Genomic DNA, 27,422 nt, shown 5'->3' with positions numbered 1-27,422 from the left:
GAAAATACAGATAAATTCCAGCATTTAAAAAGCGTATGACCTCCGATTTTCCCCCCTTCATTTTTCCATTCCTCCTATCTTCTTCTTCTTTTTTTAACATATAATGTATTCCTTGTTTTGGAGGGGGAGATGAACCATGAGAGACTACGGACTCTGAGAAACAAACTGAGGGTTCTAGAGGGGAGAGGGTGGGGAGATGGGTTAGCCTGGTGATGGGTATTAAAGAGGGCACGTATTGAATGGAGCACTAGGTGTTATACGCAAACAATGAATCATGGAACACTACATCAAAAACTAATGATGTAATATTTGGTGATTAACATAACATAATACAATAAAATTTAAAAGAAAGCATATGACCTACTGTGTTGTGACTTTAAGTCTATACATGTGATTATTATTGTGGTGAACTTTTCAGTTCATAATATGTAATCAGTTATGACAAAATAAGTTAATATTCAAATATTCTGGGGAAAAAAATTGTCCTTTTTATGTGAAGAAACTAGTTATCCAAAAAAATATTTTCAAGAAATATGTTCTGCCATGTTGAGCTGAGTACATTGGTACTCAGTTGTTGGGAACATGAGGCTTATGGACCAGATCCAACCCTTTGGTACACCTTGAGCTGCTTCTCTAATCCACGTTATAGATTATGCCCCTATCCGAGACTGGCCCTTGGATAATGCACGTTGTGGAAACCAGATGAGAAAATATATTTGAATAACTGGAAAATGTAAAGTATTTACTCTGATATTGGATCAGTAGCATTAATTTTCTTTACTATAGAGAAAGTTTAAATAATTAGATCGGGTAGCTGAGACATGTGTAAGTGATAAATACAATGATGGAATTAATAAAGCCTCTGGTCTTGATCTGTTTTGGGCATCTCCTCCCAGGACATATCCATCTATGTAAGATACTGTTGGCGTAAATCAGTATCCACAATTGTAATATTATCTTCCTTAAAATCTTCTTCCAGTACCAATGTATATTTTCACTTTACCTTGTTAGCTTGGCCTTGACAGTGCATATTGTTAAGTGAACAAAACAGTGTGAACTTTTGGGACTTCATCAAGATAAAAAGCTTCTGCACAGCAAAGGAACAGTTAACAAAACTAAGAGGCAGCTCCTGGACTGGGAGAAGATATTTGCAAATGACATTACAGATAAAGGGCTGATATCCAAGATCTATAAGGAACTTCTCAAACTCAACACTCAAAAAACTAATAACCCAGTCAAAAAATGGGCAGAAGACATGAACAAACACTTACCCAAAAAAGACATACAAATGGGTAACAGACACATGAAAAAATGCTCAACATCACCAGCCATCAGGGAAATACAAATCAAAACTACAATGAGATACCACCTTACACCAGTTAGAATGGTGAAAATTAACAAAACAGGAAACAACAGATGTTGGTGAGGATGTGAAGAAAAGGGAACCCTCCTACACTGTTGGTGGGAATGCAAACTGATACAGCCACTCTGGAAAAGAGTATGGAGGTTCCTCAAGATGTTAAGAATAGAGTTACCCTTCGGCCCAGCAATTGCACTACTAGGTATTTACCCCAAAGACACAGACGTAGTGAAAAGAAGGAGCACGTGCACCCCAATGTCCACAATAGCCAAACTGTGGAAGGAGCCGAGATGTCCTTCAACAGATGAATGGATAAAGAAGATGTGGTTCATATACACAATGGAATATTATTCAGCCATCAGAAAGGAAGAATACCCCCCTCCACATCAACATGGATGGAACAGAGGGGATTATGCTAAGTCAAGCAGAGAAAACAATTACCATATGGTTTCACGCATATGCAGAACATAAGCAATAGCATGGAGGACCATAGGGGAAGGGAGGGAAATACAAAGGGGGAGAAATCAGAGAGGGAGATGAACCATGAGAGACTATGGACTCCGAGAAACAACCTGGGGGTTTCAGAGGGGAGGAGGGTGGGGGAGGGGTAACAGTTATGGGTATTAAGGAGGGCATGTGCTGTGATGAGCACTGGATATTATACGTAACTAATGAATCATTGAACACTACATCAAGAACTGATTATGTACTATACAGTGGCTAACTGAACATAATTAAAAAAAAAAAAAAACCAGTGTGAAAGGCTCATACCGTACAATTCCAACTATTTGACATTCTGGGTAAGGTGATATACTATAGAGACAGTAAATAGGTCAGTGGTTGGCAGAAGTTCAGATGGAATGGAAAGAGGGATGAATAGGCAGAGCACAGAGATTTTTTAGAGCAGTGAAACTACTCTGATGTTTTAATGACATTATGCTTTTGTCAAAACCCATAGAGCAGTACAACACAAAGAATAAGAAAATGTGAACTCTGGCTTTTGGTTAATAATAACGTATTAATGTTGGTTCAGCAATTGTGACAAAAGTATCACTCTAAAACAAGGTGTTAGTAAAAGGGGAAATGGTGTTTAGGAGGGAGGAGATATATGGGAACTCTATACCTGTACAAGTTTTTGGCATACCTATAACTGTTCTGAAAAATACAGTCTATTAATTTAAAAAAATGCAAATACCAAACTGAGTGAAATTGTCGTGTGTAGTGTGTAATATGTAAACTTTTTATTAACTTTCCTACTTTGAGACCTGCACCACCCCTCCTTCCTGACTTCATCTGTTTGGTATCTTAGTCTCAGGAGTGAAAGTCCTCCTTACTATCCCCAACCTCATGAACACACAGAGAAAAGAAGCTAAAAGCCCCAACTTTTCTTGCAGCAGATTTTTGCAATCAAGCTCTTGATTTTCCACCTTAACACTCTGCTTCCTACAGACCTTGAAACTGAAGCTATTTGTAATTCTATGTAAATTTGCTTGCTGTTCTTTAGTATTCTCCTGTCCAGAGAGTTTGAATGAAACTTCTATTCTGTTACTTCACTTACTATTCTATTTATTTTCCATCTTCAAAAATTTGTTGTAATATCTTGTCCACTGTTGTCTCCTCTTTTTGTCTTTGTTAGTTTAAACATTGATAAATTGCTTTATCTTCATTTTAGAGAAGCTTCAGGGGTGAGAAGGAATAAGCATATAGAGCCAAACAACCATGTTTAACTAAAATTATAGGTGGCTTTCTGGTCCTTTCCCTCTGCTTTTTTTGTTTTTGTTTTTTCATAGTCCTCATCTTTTTCTTTCTCTGAACACAACCACTATTAAGTAAAGTTAAACATCATCTTTGTCAATACACTGCATAGTAATATGAACTACTTTAAATTGAATAATGAATGTTTTTGGCAACGAATGAATTCAACTGAATCAGGAGACAGTGTTGGATGTAATTATTTAATTAATGGAAATGAAGTATTGCAATATTGGGGGACTTGAATATATGTTGAAGGATACTGTGGATAAGAACTATGGCTCATAGCCAACTGAGAGCAATTCACATTTTGAATAATGAAATGATGAATTTTCATTTCTTTTTTTCTTTTTTTCATTCTCTAAGCTTTGCATCCTGATTGAAGCAAAGACATCTGTCTTTTCCCAGATAGCAACTTTGGTTGCTGTGGCAACATGTTGACTGGGGAACTTAAAATAAAGGTGGCTCATTTCCAAATCACTTTTCTTCTTTTTCTTCACAAAAACAGAACACATTGGCAGAAGAAGAAGAAGAAGAAGAAGAAGAAGAAGAAGAAGAAGAAGAAGAAGAAGAAGAAGAAGAAGAAGAAGGAAAGAAGAAGAAGAAGGAGAAGGAGAAAAAGAAAAAAAAGCTCTACTGGAATCTTTATAATCAATAAACCTGTTGTTTGCTGAAGGATTATATCCCCAAACTTGCATGTTAAGCAGGTGAATGAGTGTATATTTGGTCTTCATATACTTTTACCCTATGAAAAACTGAACAACCTCATTTTAAACAAACTTTTCTTCCTCCCTCCCTCCTTTCCTCCCTTCCCTTCCTCCTCCCTCCCTTTCTTCCTTCCTTCCTTTCTCTCTCTCTCTCTCTCTTTTAAATTGGGATAGTAAGGACCTGAGTACATGTAGAAGGAGGAGGGGCAAAGGCAGTGAAAGAAACTCTTCAAAGGCTTTTGCTAAAGCACAGCCTGGTTGCTAGGGCTTGAAAAGATTGTTATTTGTAGCTAACACAAAGTTATTCCAAAATGCACTCAGCCTTAGAAGCAAACAAGTACTAAATTTCTTAAGAGAGGCATGGTTTAAATCTCCCAACATATGAAAATAATATTTTGACACTTCAGGATGCACCTATATTTGTGCATTAAATTTCATGAAACAGTGGGGGTGGTGGAAAGGAGGTTTTAAAAAAAATTCCTTAAGTTGAGGACACACATCTTTAAAACCTCATCCGTTCAAAAACACTTGAATTTTTACAGAATTTATTTCTAAAATGTCATTTTCTTTTGAGTCTTGTTGTAAAGTTGGGTTTGTCAACAAGACTACATGACAAGAAAATAAATGTGTTATTCTAGTTTAGTTTTATTTAGTGACTTTCTTCCAAACCCAGAGCCTTATAATTTATTTCTTTTCCATTTATTCCATTTATTTATAAATGAGTAAATGATATTTTATGGGTGATCCATAAATATGCACTTCTTTTAATATAAATTATTTAAATTGATTATATAATCACTTTTGCTATAGGACCAGGCAGAGGAAATTCACATAGAATCAGCAATTTTAACATAAATTCAGTAAGCACAGGAGATAAAAGTGATGTTAACACATGAATACTACAAAGCAATCCTGGGTAGTGAGTGGGAAGGGGAGTAGAGAAATGCTTTCACTGGCTTCTGTGAAGAATGAGAGTCTTAACAATGCTATACTTTGGTCAATTTTTAGTTTGGTGAATTTTATGGGACAGAAAAAGCCTAGGATCACCTAGGTGGTTCAATCGGTTAAGCATCCAACTCTTGGTTTTGGCTCAGGTCATGATCTCAAGGTTGTGAGATCGAGCCCCACACTGGGCTCCATGTTCAGCCCAGAGTTGGCTTGGGATTCTCTCCCTCTTCCTCTCCCTCCTTCTCTGCCCCTCCCCCAGCTCATGCTCTCTATCACAAATAAATAAATAAATAAATAAATAAATAAAATCTTAAAAAAGGAAGAAAAAGCCTAGATATTCATTGTTGATAAAACAGAGACTGGAATATTTTTGGGGAAGTTAGCCATAGTACTGACTGACTAATAAAGCCAATTGATTAATACTACTCAAAATAGATCCCAACTTATTTTAGTGTCTATTTAGGCATTTTTTGAGTCAGAAAGACATACCTATTAAAGATGCAAACTGCAGATGAACTTACATAGATGACTAATATCTTTCCTCACCCTCCCAAATATCTGAATGTCCTCAAGTTCTTAGATAAGGAACCAGTAGAAAACCAGAATCCTGAACCAGTGGGCATAGAAAAAAAAAAGATGTTCATGGAATGAAAAAAATAAAGGCACATATTCAAAATTAACTCTCTTGACCTTGTTAGGTTCACAGCACAATCCCTAGAGGTATTCAGTTTTGAACAGAACTGTACCCTGAAGACCCTATGGAATAATAAGCTTCTTCCCACCAGCAACACTGCCATTAGAGTATTTCTCTCATCACCTCTATTGAAACAAAGCAAAAGAAAACAAAAAAATGGGGCATGTGACTTAATATTGTTGTTACTTAAAGCACACAGGACAATTTATGTTTTCATAGAATGCTCAAGTAGAATTACTTTTTTTAAGATTTATTTATTTATTTATTTATTTATTTATTTATTTATTTATTTATTTTAGGGAGAGAGCCCACACATGAGCAGGAGGACGAGCAGAGGGAGCAAGAGAAGGAGAGAAGTAGCCTCAGCGCTGAGCTTGGAGCCCCATGAAGGGCTGGATCTCAGGACCCCAAGATCATGACCCGAGCTGAAACCAAGAGTTGAATACTTAACCAACTGAGCCACCCAGACATTCCAAAGGAGAATTAATTTTTATTAAAATAGTTATTTGCAATAATAATATAAATAATTGTTGATCATTTACTCTGGGCCAATCACTGTGCTGAGCATTTAAAAAAAATTCTCATTTTAATTTTCTCAGTGGCCCAAGATGTTGGTCATCTTTCAGGCGAGAATATTGGAGCTTATGGAAGTTGGTTAAGTGTACACAGCTAGGATAAGTGGTAGAAACAAGATCCAAATAGAGATTTAACTCAAAGGTAAGTTCTGAACTACCATGCAGCATTTCCTTTTTGCACTGAAGACTTAAGGCTGTGAAGAATTTAACTCAACTCATTTCTTTATGTAGTCAAAAGTTAAAATTTCAGATAAATAAAAAATTTTACTGTAAATGGGAATTCACTGCATAATTGTTTGCCTATCAGGAATAGTTCAACAGCTAAATCATTTCTATTAGTTTCTAAAATTAAAGAGAGGTCCATTCTTTAAAAGATCCATTTATCTTTTGAAATATTACTTAAATATCAGGCCAGTCTGTCACTTATGGTTAATTAAGAATAAAACTAAATTCAAAATTACATAGACACAGTCTGTTGATTTAATGAAACAACTTCCTGATACTTTACTGAGTGAGGGCAACAAAACTGAAGTGTTTGGCCAATTTCTTCAATGTCATTTAAGCTGTCTTGTTATGATAACTTTGGAGTGAATGTGAAACTCATGTATTTAGTTCTATGTAAATCAAAGTATAAATTTAGTACATGAATTGTTCACTTTTCACCATGCTTATATTTGACATGAAAAGGAAATGATTTATGGTTAACTTTTTAAAAAATCAGTTTTCTTGATATTTTGTTATCCTGTGGACACCACCCTGACCAGGAGAGCATACGTTTTCCAACACAAAAACACTCAAAGCCAAGGGAGGGGAGAAGGAGTTAGTCACAGCCCTCAGGTGCAACAGCTGCAGACTGAGTTGGCATCATTAATGCACTCTGGAATATCTGATTTTTAAAGTAGTTCTAACATGTTTTGTACACAATGAATATATTTGAGTAATTGATTTGGATAGGCCAGAATTCAAACTTTATGGTAAGACTTATAGTTCAAGTATAATAGCTATTACTTCTTTGAAAAAATATTACAATACAAGAAAAGACTATGGTTTTGATACAAATTTAGCTACTTTGACATCACTATTCATCTTCATCAACTGATAATTATGGTTCTTGGCGCCACTATATTCAATTAGGATTCAATCTTGATTTTGTGAGTGTTATTTTTCATGAAATAAGTAGATTGTTATAAATAGCTGTTTTTTAATATAAGTGGCATATCAAGAAAAGAAAATGATGTAATTATAGACACTTATGACATTTTAAATCTATTTTTTGCAATTGAATACACTTATTCCTCTTTGAATCCATTACATTTGAAGCCACTTAAATAGTTCTATGCTTTTTTCTTATTCTTTTTCTATTGTAGTATCTAAAAAATGATAATAACCAGATCAAATTCTTTTGTAATGCCAAGCATAAATTAAACGAATATATAATTATGAAATTAATTTATTACTTGGTTTCAGACACATTTACCTGAATAGAGATTTCTAGAAATTTTTAATGCATCTATTATTTTGGGAATTTTACTGTGACTAAATTTCCAGGTTTGAGCATTTAAGTTTTCTTATTTAAGATTTTCTTGTCCTTCCTCTCTGCAGCTGCACACTGAATTAATGTGTCAGTCAAGTTTATAAGTCCCACGATGGAAAGAATTGGATTTTTAAGATATCATTTCCTTTATGCCAGTAGTTCTCAGCCAGGGGCAAGGTTTCTACCCAAGGGACATTTAGCAATGTCTGGAGACATCGTTAGTTGCCACTAATATTGTGGGGAGAGATGCTGCCGGCATCCTGGGTAGGGGCTGGGATGCTGCTAACCCTCGTACGATGCACAGAACAGTCCTACATCAAAAAATTATCCAGTTCAAATGTTAATAGTGTCACTGTTGAAAAATCTATTATATGTAATAGCCTTGTAAACAGTATGATTTTTAGTTCTACAATTTGGTAAAAATTTGGTAAAATTAATCTTATCATGAGTGGTATGTTGTGGAATACATAAACCTTAAAAGCCTCAAAAAGGGCACTTTCATGAGGAAAGAAAATCAATAAGCGGAAATAACAAACGTGAAGTAGTTTGATTCTAATAAGTTGGGATCAAAGCTTTCAGATGCTCTTTAGGACAAATCTTGGCTGTCTCTACACAACTGAAAACTAAGCATATTTAATTCCAAGAGTTTGAACCCTGTGGCAGGTAGAGTAGATGAGAATGAGCAGTGTCCACTTGAGAGGGATGCATGTTGAACAAGGTTTTAACATTTTCTATGGGAAGTGAGGTTTTGATTAAGGCAAGGAGGAGATGTGAACACGAGGAAAAGATTGAACATATAGATGAAAGCTATTTAAAATGGAAGTAGGCTTGGGAGGGCAGATGGGTATTGTTGGGAGAGAGGTTTTCCATGGAGGGAGAATCAGGGCACATAGTTTATTTGGGGATGGTCTTCTCGTGCTGTTTAGGGTGAGGCTCCAAGGACTAAAGAGGTTTCGATATTTCATAACTCAATAATGCCAACAGGAACAGAAAATAAATTACTTGGATCTTCAGCATTATATATAATATTAGCTTTTAAAAATTAGCTCAGTCTTCTAATTGAGGAATTCAGCTCAGAGTGGGAGATAAGAGTAAATAAATGACATTTTGGCATGTGGCTTAGCCTGAAAGAGATAAGGGGCATATCTGATTGTGTTTGAAAATATGAAAGATTTAATGCAAAAACATATAGTTCATTAGTACATTTCTTGTATAGGTTGGCTTCATAAATTTTATACCACTAATGGATGCAGAGCGGCTTAAGGATGCTGGAAAAAAATACAGTTTGGGGGTATTGTTTAAAACTAAAACTGATGACGCTTTTATGGGCCAGATGAAATTGTTGGGAAGAGTTCTCCCTAAATTGTTGAAGGGAATTTGAGACATTTATCTCTTGCTGGAGTCATTGAAGCCTTTGGTAATTGGGAATGGGGATAGGGGAGAGGTCTATTTTAGAAATTAAATTGGAGATAAGGAAGAAAAAGGAGCAGGGGAGATTTCACCTTGATTAACATACTTTAGTTTTTTCTTAGCTAAGGGTCAAATGGATGATTTAGTTCCATTTAACTATATTCTTTGGATAAGACACTAAATGTGTGATATAGGGGTTTTTCTAAAACATACATTTATTCATACCAGAAAGAAAAGTACAATTATTTTTGTAATGTAAATACAAAACTTCTAAAATGAACTAACAAATAGTTGGGAAGTTTTAAAGAACACTCATTATCTGTCCACCATATTTTACAACTGCTAACATAATAGTTGTTGCAGTGATACAATTATATTTCCGTGTTTGCTGATTCATTTGTTCTTGGGAAAAATCTATGCTAAGTGCAAAGTTCAATATAAAACAGATTAGCTTTCGGATGTTGTTTTTACCCTGTAAGGAGTAGGCAAATGATATAATGTCTAAGGTGGGCTGGGTTCCAGGAATCTACAGGGAAAGGCGGGGACCGTGGTGAAATGAAAAGCACATGTTGTGGCTAAAGGTGACACCATTTACTCAATGTCTGTAGATGTTGCTGTCTGTAAATAAGGAACTGGTGTGACCAATCTGATTTTTCAAGCAAGCTAAAAATCAAGATTTTTAAATGTGATAGTTCCTTATATTTTTTAAGTTGGAAATGATGGAAAACAAGTACAGATTTCTCATTTTTTCCCCTTTATGTAAGAAATAAGCATTTCTAAGAGGCAAAATTTTATATCGTCTTTCCTATTGTCGAATAAGATTATGCAGATCTTTCTTGCCTTACGAGGGCGTTATGTCCCAATAAATCCATCATATTGAAAATATCGTAAGTTATCAACTATACTTAAATTAAAAAATATAGAAGTTGAAAATGTATTTAATATATCTAGCTTACCCAACATCATAGCTTAGCCTAGCCTACCTTAAATGTGCTCAGAACGCTTACATTAGCCTACAATAATGGGCAGCATTATCTAACATGAAGCCTATTTTATAATAAAGTGTTGGGTATCTCATGCAATTTACTAGTGTACTGAAAGTGAAAAACAGAACAGTTGTACATGTATTGGTTGTTTACCCTCACGATTGTGTGCCTAACTGGGAGCTGCAACTGCCACTATTATGAGACAGGATCATGACACCTATCTCTAGCTGGGGAAAAGATCCAAATTAAAAATTCAAGGTATGAATTCTACTGAATGCATATTGCTTTCACACCATTGTAAAGTCGAAAAATTTTTAAGCTGAACCATCGTAAGTTGGAGTTTGTCTGTACATTGTTTTGCAGTCCATAATGTCTGCTCTTCCCAATTAAAATATCATTTTTCTGAAATCATAAACGGTATATGCTTGTAAAATATACTTAAATGTTATGAACTATGCTTAAATGTTCCTGGCTTAGAAAGTATAGTGTATAAATACTGCATATAGTAACATGTTCATGATGGCAATACTTGAATTAATTTTAAAATTTGTTGGGGCGCCTGGGTGGCTCAGTTGTTAACCGTCTGCCTTCGGCTCAGGTCATGATCCCAGGGTCCTGGGATCGAGCCCCGCATCCGGCTCCCTGCTCCGCGGGAAGCCTGCTTCTTCCTCTACCAGTCCCCTTGCTTGTGTTCCTCTCTGGCTATGTCTCTCTCTGTCAAATAAATAAACAAAATCTTAAAAAAATTTTTTAAATTTGTCAATGATGATATACTAGAATTTCATTCATTTAATTTTTTAAAGTAGTACTTCAGTTCTACATTGATTAAAAGTATGCCAGGGGGATATTTCCAACTTTAATAAAAGGGATGAAAACATATTTACCCTTTTCTTTCAAAACTCACCCTTGCGAAAAGGAGAACAAGAAAAAACCACAAATGACATTTTTGTTTTAATTTGTCAAAAATCTGTTATCTCCCCCAAATTTATGAAAATGGAAATCAGAAAAGGAATAGCAAATGATTCAGCAAAGTCAGGGAGGGTCAAAATTAAATACTTACGGAGAGAGAATCAAAGCAGTGCCTGCTTCACTTCAGAACCTTAGAAAATAAAATAATAAACATAATGGGCTTTGGAATATAAGGTTACCGAGCGAAGGTCTGGAAACAGGTGAATTGTTTGAAAGTTTATATTAGAAGCAGTTAAACCTCCCAGCTCACACCTTTACCATGTGCACTGAGTTTGCTACCACTCCTTCCTTAGGAAAGACCATGTCTCTTTTCTAGGGAAACTTCATTTGGAATACTACAAACTCCATTTCTTCAGATCCAGAAAAAGGTAGACATAAAGGTTCAAGTGAAAATAAGGACATACCTGACATTAAAACATACCAACGCCAAGTTCGCTGGTAGCTAAGCAACACCCCAGACAGGCAGCTCAATGATCCTCCTGTGAAGAAACTTAATGCTCCAGAGGAAATATGTTTAGATTCTGATTTTGCAAGCTTCCAAAATGAAGTTTGCCAGTAACTTATTACTCTCAAGCCCACTGGCATTTTCGTGCACTTAGAATTTGTACTTAGCTTTGATGCCTATTTCTTGCCTGTAATTGACAATAAAGGGTCTCCAGACATTTGAAGAAAGGCTCCACGTTAAAGAAGAAGGCCTATCCCTACCCTTTTCACCCCATCTTATCAGAATAGAATGTAGAGGCTCTGCTTCCAATTGAGGTTCAATAAATTTCTAGTGGATCAACCTTCTACTGATATAATAAAGTATAAACCCTAGACAAAATATTTTGAAAACGACTCACAGGCATTAGACAGTGGACAAGAGCAAGAAAATCCTGTAAAAGAGCTCAGATTTGGAAGAAAGAATGCCATTATTTTAACGTGTCTTCAGTCTGATATCAGCTGAAGTCTGCGGTACAGGGTGATTACTTAAGACTTTGTTTTGGAAAGTTCTTCTGTTTAAGGATTTTCCCTTTTAAGGAAAGGGTAAGATGGAATGTCATGTGGTGGAGCCAGGAAGTCCCCTTGCCTAAGAATTTGAATGGCAGAAAGAAACATAAGCAAGGAAACGGATTTGGTTGCCCAGATGTGTAAAGGATAGAGAAATGAAAGGAAGTTAACTCTATGCGAAATCTAACTTTATTATTTAATTGAATTGTGTAAGAATTTGTATGATACTGTGTGCCATACTCTTCACTAAACAGTTTACACACATTAACTCATTCAATCACCTTAATCATCTTGGGAGGTAGGAACTATTACATACACACTTTACAGATGAGGCTATGAGAGCACAGAGAGGTTAAGTAACTTCCCCCAAGGTCTCACAGCTAACAAGTGGCAGAGTCCTCTTTGGCTCCATTATGAATAAATGCTCTAGCCAAGCAATATTGCCTCCCACTTCTTACATAGTATATCGTACATTATGGAGCCATGGTAAGGTTTCAGTACAAAGATTTTAAGTAGATTCTTCTTGACTCAAGTCTTTGAGTAAACAAGGCTCCTTTACTTGCTGGCTTTCAGACCACTCAGCTCAGAAGCTACCTGACATTTAACTAAAATGCCACACTGTTTCCTATGATATGTCTTACTGCAAATGCACTGTGCATTCCTTTCATATACTCTAATCCCCTTACTCCCAACTCGGACCAGTGACCAAGCCTTTGCAGCAGCCAGGGGCTGGGCACCTGCTGACGAGCACATGACCTCTGTTCCGCACCTGGGCCACCCGGCCACCCGCAGGTGCTTGGCTAATGCGTCAGCCTCTCAGAACCTTCTGTCCTCTTTCATCTTAGAGTTTGTCGGCTTTTCATGATCCCTCCTTTTCTCCCACCTGCCTTGAGAATTTCCTGTATTTCTTTGTCTGCTAGTCCCTCTCTGAGAATCTCTTGCCCACCTCTTCCTGCTTCTTTTCTTTTCCTTTTCATCTTTCCTTACTGCCCATTATCACAGGGACGCCAAAGTGCCTGAACCTGGTCCATTGCCGGCTTTGCTGTTCTCAGCAATAATCTAGCTCTCGCTGCTGCTACATTCACCTGCTTTACTTTACATTCACATTTTTGGGAAAGCCATTGGCAGTGAGAAAATCGACTTTATTTTTGGAAAGGGTGATGCTTAACAACCTTCTTGATAATACATTTGCATGCATGGTTTTAACTCACACAAAATCAATATGTTTTCTTGGCAGGTAGAAAACGAATAAAATAACAAAAAGATAGCTTATCTCTTACAATAAACACAACATAAACAATCATGAAGTTAACCCCCCCACACACACAGAGAATGAAACTTCAGACCAATTCTTCATTTGTATTATACCTTAAGGAAAGTTTACCTGAATTTTCAAATTCCTATAGTCTAATGAGGAGGCTTGCCACCTTTAAAAATTTAACATAATTATTTTTTCTAAAACTAAAATACTGCTGGATAAAAATGCAGAATCAAGGCTTTCTGCATATACATTTTATTTATATAAAGCATTTGTTCCCTTTAATCAATTCTTGTAATTGCCGATGATAGGCAAGTCAGGTATAATTTTCTCTTGGTTATTGCACTCATATACTCATGCAAAAATAATAAAATGTTTTATTTTTCTTTCTTCACTTTACTGAAATTGGTGGCTTACATCATACTGAGAGGCCCACATGAGTATTTGTTTTTAAATTAGGACCATATTCTCAATTCGCTACACAATAAAGGGATTATACATTTAAAAGAACTGTATGCAATCAAGAAGAAATTTTAATTAATCACAAATAGAACTGGCCCAATGGAAATAATTTGACCTGACAGTTTGAGGTTTGATCAGCATAACACAGAGATTAAGAAGACTTTTGACCTGAACAGAGTCGGAATTGGTTCAGTCTGGAACTTTAGAAAGGGAAAGCTAATGGGTTCAAGTCACACAATATCATTGCTTCCTGTAATGCTACCAACCCATTAGCAAACAGTGAGAAACTTGCTTAGTTTCTGTAGAAACCATCCAAAAGCATGTATAGCTCCAGTCCACAATGAAGCAACAAAGATTACGCCATAACAAACTATAATCTTTCTCCCATGTTCTCCATGTGTAAAACACTGAGCCAGCTCCTTTGAAGCCCTAATTGACTGTCCGTATCAATTAGAGGCCTGATCGCTTTCTAGCTTACATTTATGTCTCCACAGTAACCAATTGGCATTTGGAGGAGGATGAGAGTACTTACTGGGAAGTACTTAAACATGTACAACATAAAAGAATAACTGAAATTTTTAGCTATTTAGAGGAATAAGGCTCAGCAATTCATATTTTGCAACAGCAACTTAGTGTGGAAAGCTGAAAGTTTTACTGAAATGGAATCCTTTATTAAAATAGCCACATGAAATAATAAATATATGGATTATACAGCAACGCTAAGAAAAAAATCATCAAGTAAAAGCATTGAGAGTGAAAGACTTTGGTGATGAGTTTAAGGATCCTGTCATAAGAAGAAGGGATAAAGAAACATGAGACAGAGCAAAAGGCAGAGTATATGGTGGGGAAAACATGACTTTGATGTCGGGGAAACCTAAGTTTGCTTCTTGTATGCGGTTTCCTAGCTGATATGATTCCTAGAAAGTGGTGCAGTCTCTCTGAGCCTCAGTGTACCCCTATGGTAAGTGGGGATATTGGTATTATCTGTATGGGTCTATTGGAGGAATTAAATATGCTAATGCATGTCAAAGACTATGGATCATTCCTGGCCCATTTTATGTGCTCAGTAAATACCAGATATTATCATCATCACCATCATTTCAGGGGCTGGAAAAGAGGAAATTGCAATATGATAACTAATGCTTAATATTAAAAATAAACAAACAAAAACCACTATCGCCTTGAAAAATGATAGACTTATTCTCTTACTTCAAAGGGCCAAACTAATTCCATCCAACACACTGAAGTTCTGATGAGAAAACTTTAACTCCATATAAACAAGTACTTTTCTAACAATTTGAATGGACTGGAACCTGAAATCCACCTGATTGTGGATAATCATCTATCAGATTGTTAGAGACAGGATGATGCCTACATTGGGATAGCATGGACCTAGAGTTACTATGAGCTAAAATATTTTATAAGTACGTTATTTCTTATTTAAGTAAAAAGAAATATACAGATAGGCCAACTTCCTAAAACGTTAGGCGATAAATGCCAATGATTATAAAGGTATAACATATAACGTATATGTTATATACAGAAAACTGCACACATAAAAATTTATAAGAAATGAACTTAATATAGGATTAACAGTATATGAAGTTAAAACTAAGATTACAATAAACAGAGATTGAAAATATTTTTGGATACATACTATTATAATTTGACATCCTGAAATCATACAAATAAGTATCAGTTACAGTGGCAACTAAAAGCCATCCAGCTATAAAAAAGATGAACAAATAATAATCCAACCTAGAGGCTATATATAATTTCCAGATATCAAAATAGAAGGATTAAATTTTACTGCAAGTAAATTGGTCAATAATTATGATTTGTCACAATTTTATGTCATGAAAGTTCTGGAAAGTATCGTTCTTTCAAAGATCTGTGAATGACTCCATATTTTTCATAGTGAATAGAAGAAACATACATAATCATTATAGTCACTCTATGACCAATCAAAAACTTTGGTAATAAACTTCTTTAGTCAACAACAAGGTACCTAATTAGAAATTTGATGTTTCTTGTCCGGTTGTTAAAAAGCAACCATAGGATATCAGTGTGGTTTATTTCTTTATATATGTCCAGAGTCTGAAATCAAGCACACATTTTCATAGAACTAATACACAAGGAATAATATGCTGTGAACCATGAAATGATTTATTGGAGATATCGATGATTGTGAAAGCAAGAGGCAGGGGGAAGCATAAGACTAAGGTAAGAAACATGGGGTCTAGTAATGATTTTGGCCCTAATTAGTTGCGTCTTTGGAAAACCACTTAAACACTCTGATTTCAATTTCCTTACAAAATAACCACTAATTCTCTCAGATTAGAAACTTTTCTAAATTTTAAAAGAATATAAATCTTTTAATATAACCCATTATTTTCTCTGGGGGTAAGTGAAAATTAATGTCCAACTTTAAAAATACTGTGTTGTTTTTCCCTGCTACATCCATGAGTGCTTATTTAATATTTAGCGATCTGATATTGAGAAAGATCTTTCTTTTGGAGATTTTAAGCCTAAGGTTTCCAGATATTTTAGCTAGAAAGTTGCAGAGGTAGGATCATTGGTAGAACCATTTCCCGAAGTTATGCCAGTAGGGGAAAGGGGACCCCTTGAGCAAGCTGGTGTTGTTTTTTGCCTAGGTCCACTAAAAAGCAGCATGGTTTTAGCTTTGTGACTTCCCTGAGGTCCCTTGTCAAATACAGAGCCTTCTGACTTCCTTAAATTTAAGGTCAACATTACTCATTTAGCCAACTCCAGATCTCATCAGGATTTCCAAAATGCAAAAGTTTACATGGGAGAAGACATATTTTTCCAACATAATTGACCTCTAAGTGTAAGATTGTGATACACGGATTTCCTCAGAGCACATTTTTGTCTATGGGTAATAGGATCATTAGCAGGAAGCATGCTTAAATAAAGAGAAAAGAAGAGCAATACACATTAAAAGTAGAGAAAAACACATCACTATTTCATAGTTGAATTATATTTCTCCCCCCCCAAAATCCTGACACACTATCTTTTTAGTCTTCACTGATTTCTTGTAGTGTATAATTACTTTGAACTCTACTTCTGTATAGATACCTTCTACAGGATTCACACAATGCAAGATTAATATAATCTGCTTAGAATATTGTCACTGCCCAAGCCTAAACCAATCTCAGGTATAAAAAAGGAAAAAATGAATTGGTTTAAGATAGTCTTGGTTCACTCCATGGGACTGGGATATCCTCACTGTTTATCAAGACCTTGGCCTTGTCAAAGGGGTAAGAATAAAAGTAGAAGGGAGGAAGTTGGGAATAGTTGTTGTGTAGCTGCCCAGCAGACTTGTTTCTCAGTTGTGCCAGCCAGGGAAAGAAAGCCCATAGCCTAACTGGTGTAAAGCACAGAACATTCTCATTATCCATCTCCAATTCCACAAATAAGATACACCTTCAAAAAACAAAACAAAACAAAACAAAAACAAAAACCAACTGGCATTTAGAGGTGTGTTTCTCAAATGCTAAGTGATTATGACTTACATGAGGATCTTTTAGGATTGCAGATTGTGATCAGTATATCTGGGGAGTAGCCTGAATGTCTCTATTTCTAACAGCCTCTCAGGTCACGTCCATGCAGCTGGTCTAGAGACCACATTTTGTATAGGAAGGCATGTAATGTCAATCTAACTCCACTTCCTTGCTAATAAACACCAACTGCTCAAAGAAAGTAATCACAGACAGTTCTGGAATTACAAAAGAAAGCATGATTCTTTGAAGTTTAAGATGAAATCTTTTGATATCACAGGATGTTGTGAGCCAATTATGCCATTGCTATTTATATGTCTGTCATTGCATAGGATATTCTTTCAGGAGCCCAATGCATATTATTTTTCTGTAATCAATGTAATTAGAACCAAGAACAATTTAATCCAATTTCAATAGTTCCTAATTCCTAGATTGTGGTTTATTTTACTTATGCAGAATAAAACATAAAGAATGTAGGGCTTCAAATTTCTGTTTAAGAAAGGAAGGATGTGGTTAATCTGGACAGAAATTAATACATATCACTATTATTTTCTGAATTTTATGAAGAGTATTGAACAATGATTAAATAACAGATTGGCTGACACTACTTGATAAGAATCTAATTCAAGCATTTGAACTATTCAATAACATTATAGATAGTTTTATAGATCAAGCTCAGGCCAGCTGTTTTAGTAGGCTAAATTCAATTTCTCTGGCTGTGAACTACAATGCACAACAACTGGTTGAAAAGGAAATAATTTAGGCAATCAATATAGTTTAGTAGAATTGATTTTTTAAAAGGACTTCATAAATGTTACATGGAATTTACTTGCATTTTTATATTGTGAAAACATATTCATACATAACATCTCAAAATATGTTGGAAGAGAAAGAAAAGACAGGAACAATGGCTTAGTACCCGGTACATGGAAACCACTAACTATCTGTGTAGGATATCTGAAGATCGTTTTTGAGAAACTGTAGCTGACACTTTTGATACCCCATGTCACATCAGTAGGTCCACCTGTAATTTGAACTGCAGCAAGGGGGAAAATCTCCCTATTAATTGACAGCTTTCCATCTCAAATGTTTATCACATATTTTTCTAATTTTCTGCCTCAGTTTATTCTCAGAAGTTGTCTGCAGGAGTCTGCACAGACTATGTGCAAATGCAGCCTGAAAGGTTGGAGAGACAATTCTCTAAAATATTCTACAGACATACTTTGAAGATATTGCAGGTTCAGTTCCAGACCACCACAGTAAAACAAATATGGACATAAAGCGAGTCAAATGAGTTTTTTGGTTTCCCAGTGCATATGAAAATTAGGTTTACACTATGCTGTAGTCTATTAAGTTTGCAATGACATTATCTCTAAAAAAAAAATACATACCTTAATTAAAAATACTTTATTTCTAAAAAATGCTAATCACCATTTGAGCTGAGCTTTCATTAAGTCATAGTCTTTTTGCTGGTGGAGGGTCTTGTTTTTTTTTTTTGGTTTTTTGTTTTTTTAAAGATTTTATTTATTTGACAGAGAGAGACACAGCGAGAGAGGGAATACAAGCAGGGGGAGTGGGAGAGGGAGAAGCAGGCTTCCTGCAGAGCGGGGAGCCCGATGCGGGGCTCGATCCCAGGACCCTGGGATCATGACCTGAGCTGAAGGCAGACGCTTAACGACTGAGCCACCCAGGCGCCCCGTGGTGGAGGGTCTTGTCTAGATGTTCATGGCTGCTGACTGATCAGGGTGGTGGTTGCTGAAGGTTGGGGTAGCTGTGGCAATTTTTAAAAATAAAACGTTTAAAAATAAAAAGTTTGCTGTAGTGATTGGTTTTTCCTTTCAAAACAATTTCTCTGTAGCATGCAATGCTGTCTAATAGCATTTCACCCACAGTAGAACTTCTTTCAAATTGGAGTAAATCCTCTCAAACCTTGTTGCTGTTTTATCAACTAATTTTATGTAATATTCTAAATCCTTTGTTATCATTTCAACAATCTTCACAGTATCTTCACTAGAAGTAGATTCCATCTCAAGAGACCACTTTCTTTGCTTATCCATAAGAAGCAACTCTTCACTTGTTAAATTTTGTCATGAGATTGCAGCAAATCAGTCACATCTTAGGCTCCACTTCTAATTCTAGTTCTCTTGCTATTTCCCACATCTGAAGTTACTTCCTCTGTAGAAGTCTGAATCCTTCAAAGTCATCCATGAGGGTTGGAATCAACCTCTTCCAAACTCTGGTTCATATTGATATTTTGACCTCTTTTAATGAATCATGAATGATCTTAATGTCATCTTGAATGGTAAATCCTTTCCAGGATATTTTCAACTTACTTTTCCCAGATCCATTACAAGAATCACTATCTATAGAAGCTATAGCTTTACAAAATGTATTTCTTAAATAATAAGACTTGAAAATCAACATTACTTCTTGATCCATGGACTGCAGAATGGATGTTGTGTTAGGAGGCATGGGAACACTTTTCTCACTGTTTTTCTCCATCAGAGCTCTTGGGTGACCAGGTGTATTGTCAATGAGCAGTAATATTTTGAAAGGAATCTTTTATTTTTTATTTAAGGGCCCTATGATTTTTCAGGATAGTCAATTTTAAGTCACCAGTTGTAACAGCCTTTAACAAAAGAGTCAGCCTGTCCTTTGAAGCTTTGAATCCAGACATTAACTTCTCTTTTCTAGCTATAAAAGTCCTAGATGTCATCTTCTTCCAATAACAGGCTGTTTCATCTACACTGAAAATCTTTCTTTAGTGTAGCCACCCTCATTACCCTAGCTAGATTTTCTGGATAACTTGCCGTACTTCCTACATCAGCACTCGTGCTTGACCTTGCACTTTTATATTATGGTGATGGTTTCTTTCCTTAAACCTCACGAACCAACCTCCGTTAGCTTCAAACTTTTCTTCTGCAGCTTCCTCACCTCTCTCAAACTTCACAGAATTGAAGAGAGTTAGGCCTTCTTCTGGATTAGGCTTTGGCTTAAGGTAATATTGCGGCTGGTTTGATCTTCAATCCAGACCACTAAAACTTTCTCCACATCATCAATAAGGTTATTTTGCTTTCTCATCATTCATTTGTTCACTGGATAACACTTCTAATTTCCTTCAAGAACTTTTCATTTGCATTCACAACTTGGCTACCTGTCTGGCATAAGGGGCCTAGCTTTTGGCCTATCTCAGCTTTTTGACATGCCTTCCTCACTAAGCTCAATTATTTCTAGCTTTTGATTTAAAGTGAGAGACATGTGACTCTTCCTTTCACATGGACATTTGGAGACTATAAGTTAGGGTTATTAATTGACCTAACTTCAATACTGTTGTGCCTCAGGGAATAGAGAAAACCAAATAAAGGAGGAAAGATAGGGGAATGGATGGTTGGTAGAGAAGTCAAAGCACACAAAACATTTATTAAGTTTGCTCTGTGATATGGGTGCGGTTCATGGTGACTCAAAACAATCACTATAGTAATAGGAAAGATCACGGGTCACAGATCACCATAACAAATACAATAATAATGAAAAAGTTTGAAATATTGTGAGAATTACCAAAATGTGACACAGAGACATGAAGTAAGCAAATGGTGTTGGAAAAATGGCACTGATAGACTTGTTTGACTATATGCACATATGTGATAGGCGATATGTTCCACAGCAGAACTCCACAACTTTGAAACTTGATATTCACTGAATAACTCCTCAATTATTTCAATACCATCCCCTGCCAGCCTTGGCAACTACAATTGTATCCTCTGTTTCTGTGAGTTTGACTATTGTAGATACCTTATATAAGTGGAATCATATAGTATTTTTTCCTCTGTGACTGGCTTATGGGTGAACCTGGAGGACATTAGGTGAAAGAAACTGTTCTCTTGATGAAGTTTTATTCTTGCAAAATTTCAGGTATAGAATATTCTTCATTGGAACTCACATAATTTTCCCCCCTTATAGTCCTTGTGGGCATAGATAATTTCCTTTAATCTCTCTAGATGATTAGGAGATGAGATAGACTATTTTACTAAGGTAATTCACATAATACAAAGTAGTGGAATTTTCTTTAAAAAAAAGATTTTATTTATTTGAGAGAAAGAGAGCACAAGGGTAGCGGGGGAGGCACAGAAGGGGAGGGGCAGGGAGGGAAGAGAGGAGAGGGAGAGGGACAAGCAGACTCTGCCCTAAGCATGGAGCCTGAGGCAGGGTTCAATCCCAGGACTCTGAGATCGTGACCTGAGCTGAAACCGAGTTGGCTGCTTAACTGACTGAGCCACCCGTGTGCCCCCAAAGTAGTGGAATTGTTTATAGGATGAAAATAAATAACTTTTATATGTATTGCCCATATGTAATATTCATTAAATTCTATAAGAGAGTCACTAAGTCACAGTTGGGTGAAAAAACATAAGAGTATTCAAATATTTGCTTAATTCTTTGCTTTGTAAGCTTTAATCTTCTACATTGCCAATGTCTCTAGTCTAAAATAAAGCTAATATCCAATTCATAAAAATGATTTGATGATATAAGGAAACTGCCTTGAAATAGTGGTTGCTAAAATAAATGATGATGCTCTTTAAATTTTTATTTTTGTTTAATAACTAACTTAATAAAATTTTAATTATTTTTTATTCTACAATATTTATCGATCGCTTTCTACAATCCTAAGTATAATATGACATCAAGATAGTTAAAATTCTTGATATATTTAATAAAACATACTCCTTAGTATTGTTGAAATTATTTCCAATTCATATATTCCTTGGCTTATCCAACAGACAACACTACAGTATTAAAATCTGTAAACAGGTGAAATAAAGCCAGAATATTAAGATAAAGATGAATTTGTTAGAATGAGCAATAAATTACATAGAATTTATGCAAGGTATTTCCAGATGACATTTTTTTTGAGCAAAAAAATGGCAAATATTCATGATCTGTTCCATGCTACATTCTAGACTTGCTAATATAGAAAATTTGGATATGTAATTTGTCACACATTGATTGTATTCCTTATTTTGGCATTTTATAAATGGAAATCTGTTAAATTGAAAGGGTAGTTGAATATAATTTTGATAATGGATTGATATTTTGCACCAAGACTTGATTGACACTAGCTAATAATTAAACACCTACATTCAAGATACTACATTAGGCATTGTGGAAGATATATTTTTTTAAATGTCTAAGGCATTCTTCAACATTGAAATCAGCAAAAATCAAGGATGAAGGGAAAGATACCAGGTTTGCAAAAACATGAGGCAATTGTAATATGTATTAAGTGTAGTTTTTGCTTCTACCAATTTGATTTTCTTTTATTTTGTTTTGTGTTCCTGGAGATATGATTTGCTAAGGCCAATATATAAGCTTACTATAAATAGGGAAATTCATCAGCCTCTCATTTTCTGGAGCAGGAAAGCCACACATTTCAGATAAAAGATATATAAGTTTCTGTACCTAATTCCAATATGTGGGGGAGAGAGGGGCTCCCCACACCAAAAAGCAATTTTCCTTCCTGGAGATAGCAACAGATTCCACAGGTTAAGCGTTCAGTCCTATGAGAGTATCTGCCCCCTTTCAGATGTTAGTTGGAAGCCCAGGTTGTCTCCTCTGCTTCTGACCCCTGACCAACTGGCTATAGATTGGAGGTTCCATTAATCCCCATCTTAAGTTGGATTACTTTGCTAGAGTGGCTCACAGAGCTCACAGGAACATTCTACTTACTAGATTACCAATTTATTATAAAAGGATGTAAGTCAGGAGTAGCCAGGTGGAAGAGATGTAAGGGCAAGGTATTGGGAAATGGTCTAGAGCTTCCATTCCATGCTTTTTCCAGGTGAGCCATCTCCCAGCACCTCCACATGTTTACCAATCCAGAAGCTCTCCGAATTCAGTTCTTTTGAGTTTTTTCTTTTTAAAGATTTTTTATTTATTCATTTGTCAGAGAGAGAGAGAGAGAAAGCACAGCAGAGGGAGAAGCGATGCGGGACTCGATCCCAGGACCCTGGGATCATGACCTGAGCTGAAGGCAGACGCTTAACCGACTAAGCCACCCAGGTGTCCCAGTTCTTTTGAGTTTTTATGGAAGCTTTGAGACAAAGGCATGATTGATTAAATCACTGGCCTTGGTGACTGATTGAACTCAATCTCCACCCTCTTTCTCCTCCCCAGAGGTCAGGGGGGTGGAATTGAAAGTTCCAGCCCTCTAATCACATTGTTGGTTCTCCTGGGCAACCAACTCCCCATCCTTAGGTGCAGTCCAAAAGTCACCTTATTAACATAATAAAAGAAACCTTTCTGGCTCTCCTCGCTTAGGAAATTCCAAGGGTTTGAGGAGCTCTGTGCCAGGAAGGGGATGACGAACAAATACAGTTGACCTTTGAACAATGCTGAAGTTAGGGGTGCCAACTCCCATGCAGCCAAAATCTCGGTATAACTTTTGACTTCCCCAAAACTTAACTACTAATAGCCTAATGTTGACTGGAAGCCTTACAGATAACATAAACAGTTGATTAACACATGTTTTGTATGTTATATCTGTTATATGCTGTATTCTTGCAATAAAGTAAGCTAGAGAAAAGAAAATGCTATTAAGAAAATTATGAGGAGAAAACACATGTACAGTGCTGTACTGTATTAAAAAAAATCCAGAAAAGTGGACCCACGACTTTTGAATTGAATCCATGCTGTTCAACGGTTAATTATATGTATTTTTAATTATAAATCACACTATCACAGATCACTTTTTCAGAAAGCTCAGAGAAGTCTGAGACAGTGGTGTTATTTTGGAAGCTACAGAAATTACTGTTACAGAGGATGGCCTTAATTCTCACTAGATGTTGCATCAATACCTTCCATGAAACATGGCCACTGTTTACGCCAGTGCGCAGCAACAAAACACAACAAATAATGTTGGGAGCTTGTGTCAACAACATCTTTCAAACTTCTATTTTAAGTAAGCTGGATTCATGACAGTCATTTGTTTAGAATAGTTCTGTAAATGGCAACAAAATGATCAGTACCCATTTGAGTTGTTTAATTTCAGCGGCTGGACTATGAACTATGACATTTCTGTTTTTTATTATTATTATGTTATGTTAATCACCATACATTACATCATTGGTTTTTGATGTAAAACTATGACATTTCTTAAAGTAGTTTGGTATTCCTTGTCCCCTCCACGTTGACTATCTATGTACAGTCAGATATTAATAAATTAATTTTTCCTTTTGCTATTTTTTCACTTTGACTTCATCAACTTTCAATTTCTAACACATATTTAAAAAGAAAGTAAACATGGAAACAAATAAGAAAAACATGACAAACTAATTTACTTTATTCCTTGTTATCAAGCCCCATACAGTAAGGTCTGCTGGAGTCAATGGCTGTTCATACCACACTTCAGCCAAATCGACAGCTCATCGGCCTGCTTGACAAGCAAAATGCACGCATCTGGCTAAGGCAGAAAGCTGCATTACCTATGCGACTTATTTATGCTCGGACCACCTCTCAGTTTTCCTGGTTTTTTGCATCTTACACACCCAGACGAGGTCTCTGAGTTGGCCGTGAAGTCGCCACTGCCACCACAAGTGGACAAAAATCCCACAGCTTTCACCATGAACCCACTGTCATTGGACAGACTAGACAGTGTTTTCAGAATCACGTGGCAGTTCCATCGAGACTCTGCTACTGCTGCCCACTTCTTTTACCAGATTCAGTTCTGTAAACTCTGGCTTTTCTTGCTTTACTTGTTTCCATTTTGAAGTCTGTACTGAGAGCATCTGACTGACTGCTGATTCCGTGCATCCATACGAAAGCTGCATGGGAGCTTACAAAAATATCTGGCATTTTCAACTTTCAGTTATGGAAGATTTTTTGTCATATTAGGTGGGGGACTTCCTAGACACAACAAATGTAGCCCAAGATGATAAAAAATGAAAACTGCATCTCTTTTACAATGCAATAGAAAGAATATTGTACTGGAAGTCAACAGACTTGCTTTTTACACCTAGTGGTCAGTTCCTTGGTTTTTCACTATGACTAGTTAATTTTATTACTTTGGGCCTTGTTTTTCCTATTATAAAATGGGGTTGAAGAACATAATCTTCTAATTTCATATCTAGTATTTGATCCTACTTTGATCTAACACTTGTGTACTCTTCTTACCAGTTTTTGTGATCCTTGAGAAAGATCTTACCTGTTCATTAATCCCCTTTCCCCATTATTGATGGCCTGGTAACTGAGAGGGTGAAATTAATAATCACAGTAATATATTTACATCATCCCTCCCCATTTTTGCCATGGATATAAAAAAATTTATCATGCTATTGATCTTACCAAGTTGAGAAATATTTTTATTTGAAATATTTATTTAAATTATTTTATTTCATAGATACTGACGATACCCAAAAAGAAGCAACATTACTTTGAATGAGTTATCAAAGTTTAAGATGAAACAAAGCACATTATTTTGATAAAAATGCTTATGATTCTTTTCCCTTCCATTCTATCTCTCTCTCTTTTTAAAAAGATTTTATTTATTTATTTGAGAGAGAGGGAGACAGAGAGAGAGCATGCGTGCAAGCACGCACAAGCAGGGGGAGGGGCAGAGGGTGAACTCCCCATTGAGCACGGAGCCCAATGCAGGCTCAATCCCAGGACCCTGAGATCATGACCTGAGCCAAAGTCAGACGCTTTACCGACTGAGCCACCCAGGCACCCCCTTTATAACACTTACGCGTCTAACACTGTGGTGAGGTTAGTTGGGATTTAATTTAAAAATTGCTTTATCTCTTCTCTCCTATTGTCCTATTGGGGCTCATGGACAGGAAATACATGGAATCCAAGGCAATGACAATACAGGACATTTTGTGCTGTTCATTGTGGGTCCTAAAACTAACAATAGTGATTTTCCTGGACTGTCTACTCTGTGTTTTCATACATGAGTCAGTAGGAGATATAGAGGACTTCAGGGTTATGACCCTGGCCATCTATCTTTGCTCTTCCTTGACAAGGTTTATGAAAGAGACTTGCTCTGCGGTCTCAAACCAATATCTTACCCATGAGAAATTACATCTTTGTATTAGAAATAGATTAAATCCAGGGTATCTAATTAATGAGAATCTGGTTTTGGTGATAATACAAGATTTGTTCCTAGGGCCAAGACAAATTCACATTAAAACAGGCATAGCCACAGTGTGTAAATTTTGGGGTTTCAAACTGGTGGTACCAGACAGATCTGAATGGTACAAAACTGGCTGCCTAGATTCTATCCTTTCTAGTTTTCATTTTGTTTCATTTCAGTATCTTCTCATTCTTCATCACTATCTTCATTACCTTACAGGAACAAAGAGGCAACTTCGTCAGGATCAACTTTAAGCTTCAGTGTAGCACTTCTCTGAGAACCAACCCCACAATGTGCTCTCAAATAAGCTCTTGTTTGTTTCTTTGTGAGTTTGGGCGATCAGGTGAGGAGAAGGTGAGAAAGAAGATAAGTGAAGAAAAATGAAAACTGTAGCCATAGTAATTCTCTTGGCTTGAACATCCAGAGATGCATTTTTTTTGTGGTGGTCTGTCCTGACTCAGGACCACCCAATTGATGTTAGGTAGTTAATATTAAGATTTTAGCTGTATCATATGAATTAACCACAGGAAGTAAGTGGAATTAGTTAACAAACAAACAAAGATGAAGGGAAACTCAGACACATATTACATGGAAGATTTTCCATCAGCTGAAGGAAAAACTTAAGTGTATTACCACAAACAAAGGCTCATCCTCATGGAACCATCCCAATCTGGGAGTCAGGTTTAATAAGAGTAAGAAGGAAAATTACAGTTAGGAAATAAACTTCACAGCTTTGTGAGTGAAAAACTATTGCTGAAGTTTTGGAAATTGGGAAAAAACTTGGTGAGGCACAGAAGCATCTTTACACACAGGATTTGATGTACCATTCAAATGACAACCCATGTGAAACAACAACAACAAAGGTCAATGGCCAGACGTATTTGTCCTTTAGATAAAGGAGAAAAGGACCAAGGTAAAGCCATGTTGAAGTTTACAGATAGGACTCATTTAAAGAGGTTAGGAGAATCTCAAAGCAAGAACAGTCTAGCTTTTCTAATATAAGGGTATGGCTTGCATAGAAGAATATTTGCCATTAAATTACAACAGTTACCCAAGACCTAAAATATTCAAATATGAGAAAATAAAAGATTTTAGGGAGAGCACGATTGACCCATGTTGATCCACAGACGATGTGGAC

General features: G+C 36.2%; 1 long non-coding RNA gene across 2 annotated transcripts in view; it reads right to left on the bottom strand.

Moving 5' to 3' along the window:
- LOC118522981 (uncharacterized) overlaps positions 1 to 27,422 on the bottom strand; it is a 567,305-nt gene that overhangs the window by 58,310 nt on the left and 481,573 nt on the right. Inside the window, exons 7-8 of one of the 2 annotated variants that reach the window (XR_013446909.1) lie at positions 11,027 to 11,065; positions 9,412 to 10,680 (exon numbers count right to left, since the gene is read on the bottom strand). The exons of the other annotated variant lie outside the window; for it this stretch is intronic. This is a non-coding gene — a long non-coding RNA (uncharacterized LOC118522981). Of the gene's footprint in view, positions 1 to 9,411; positions 10,681 to 11,026; positions 11,066 to 27,422 lie in introns of those variants that run through there. 2 annotated transcript variants of the gene reach the window in all.

The sequence above is a fragment of the Halichoerus grypus genome, chromosome 4, assembly GCF_964656455.1.
Source record: "Halichoerus grypus chromosome 4, mHalGry1.hap1.1, whole genome shotgun sequence".
Lineage (NCBI taxonomy): Eukaryota > Metazoa > Chordata > Mammalia > Carnivora > Phocidae > Halichoerus > Halichoerus grypus.
The sequence above is the reverse complement of the archived record's forward strand: the minus strand, read 5'-3'. Positions and strand labels throughout refer to the sequence as shown.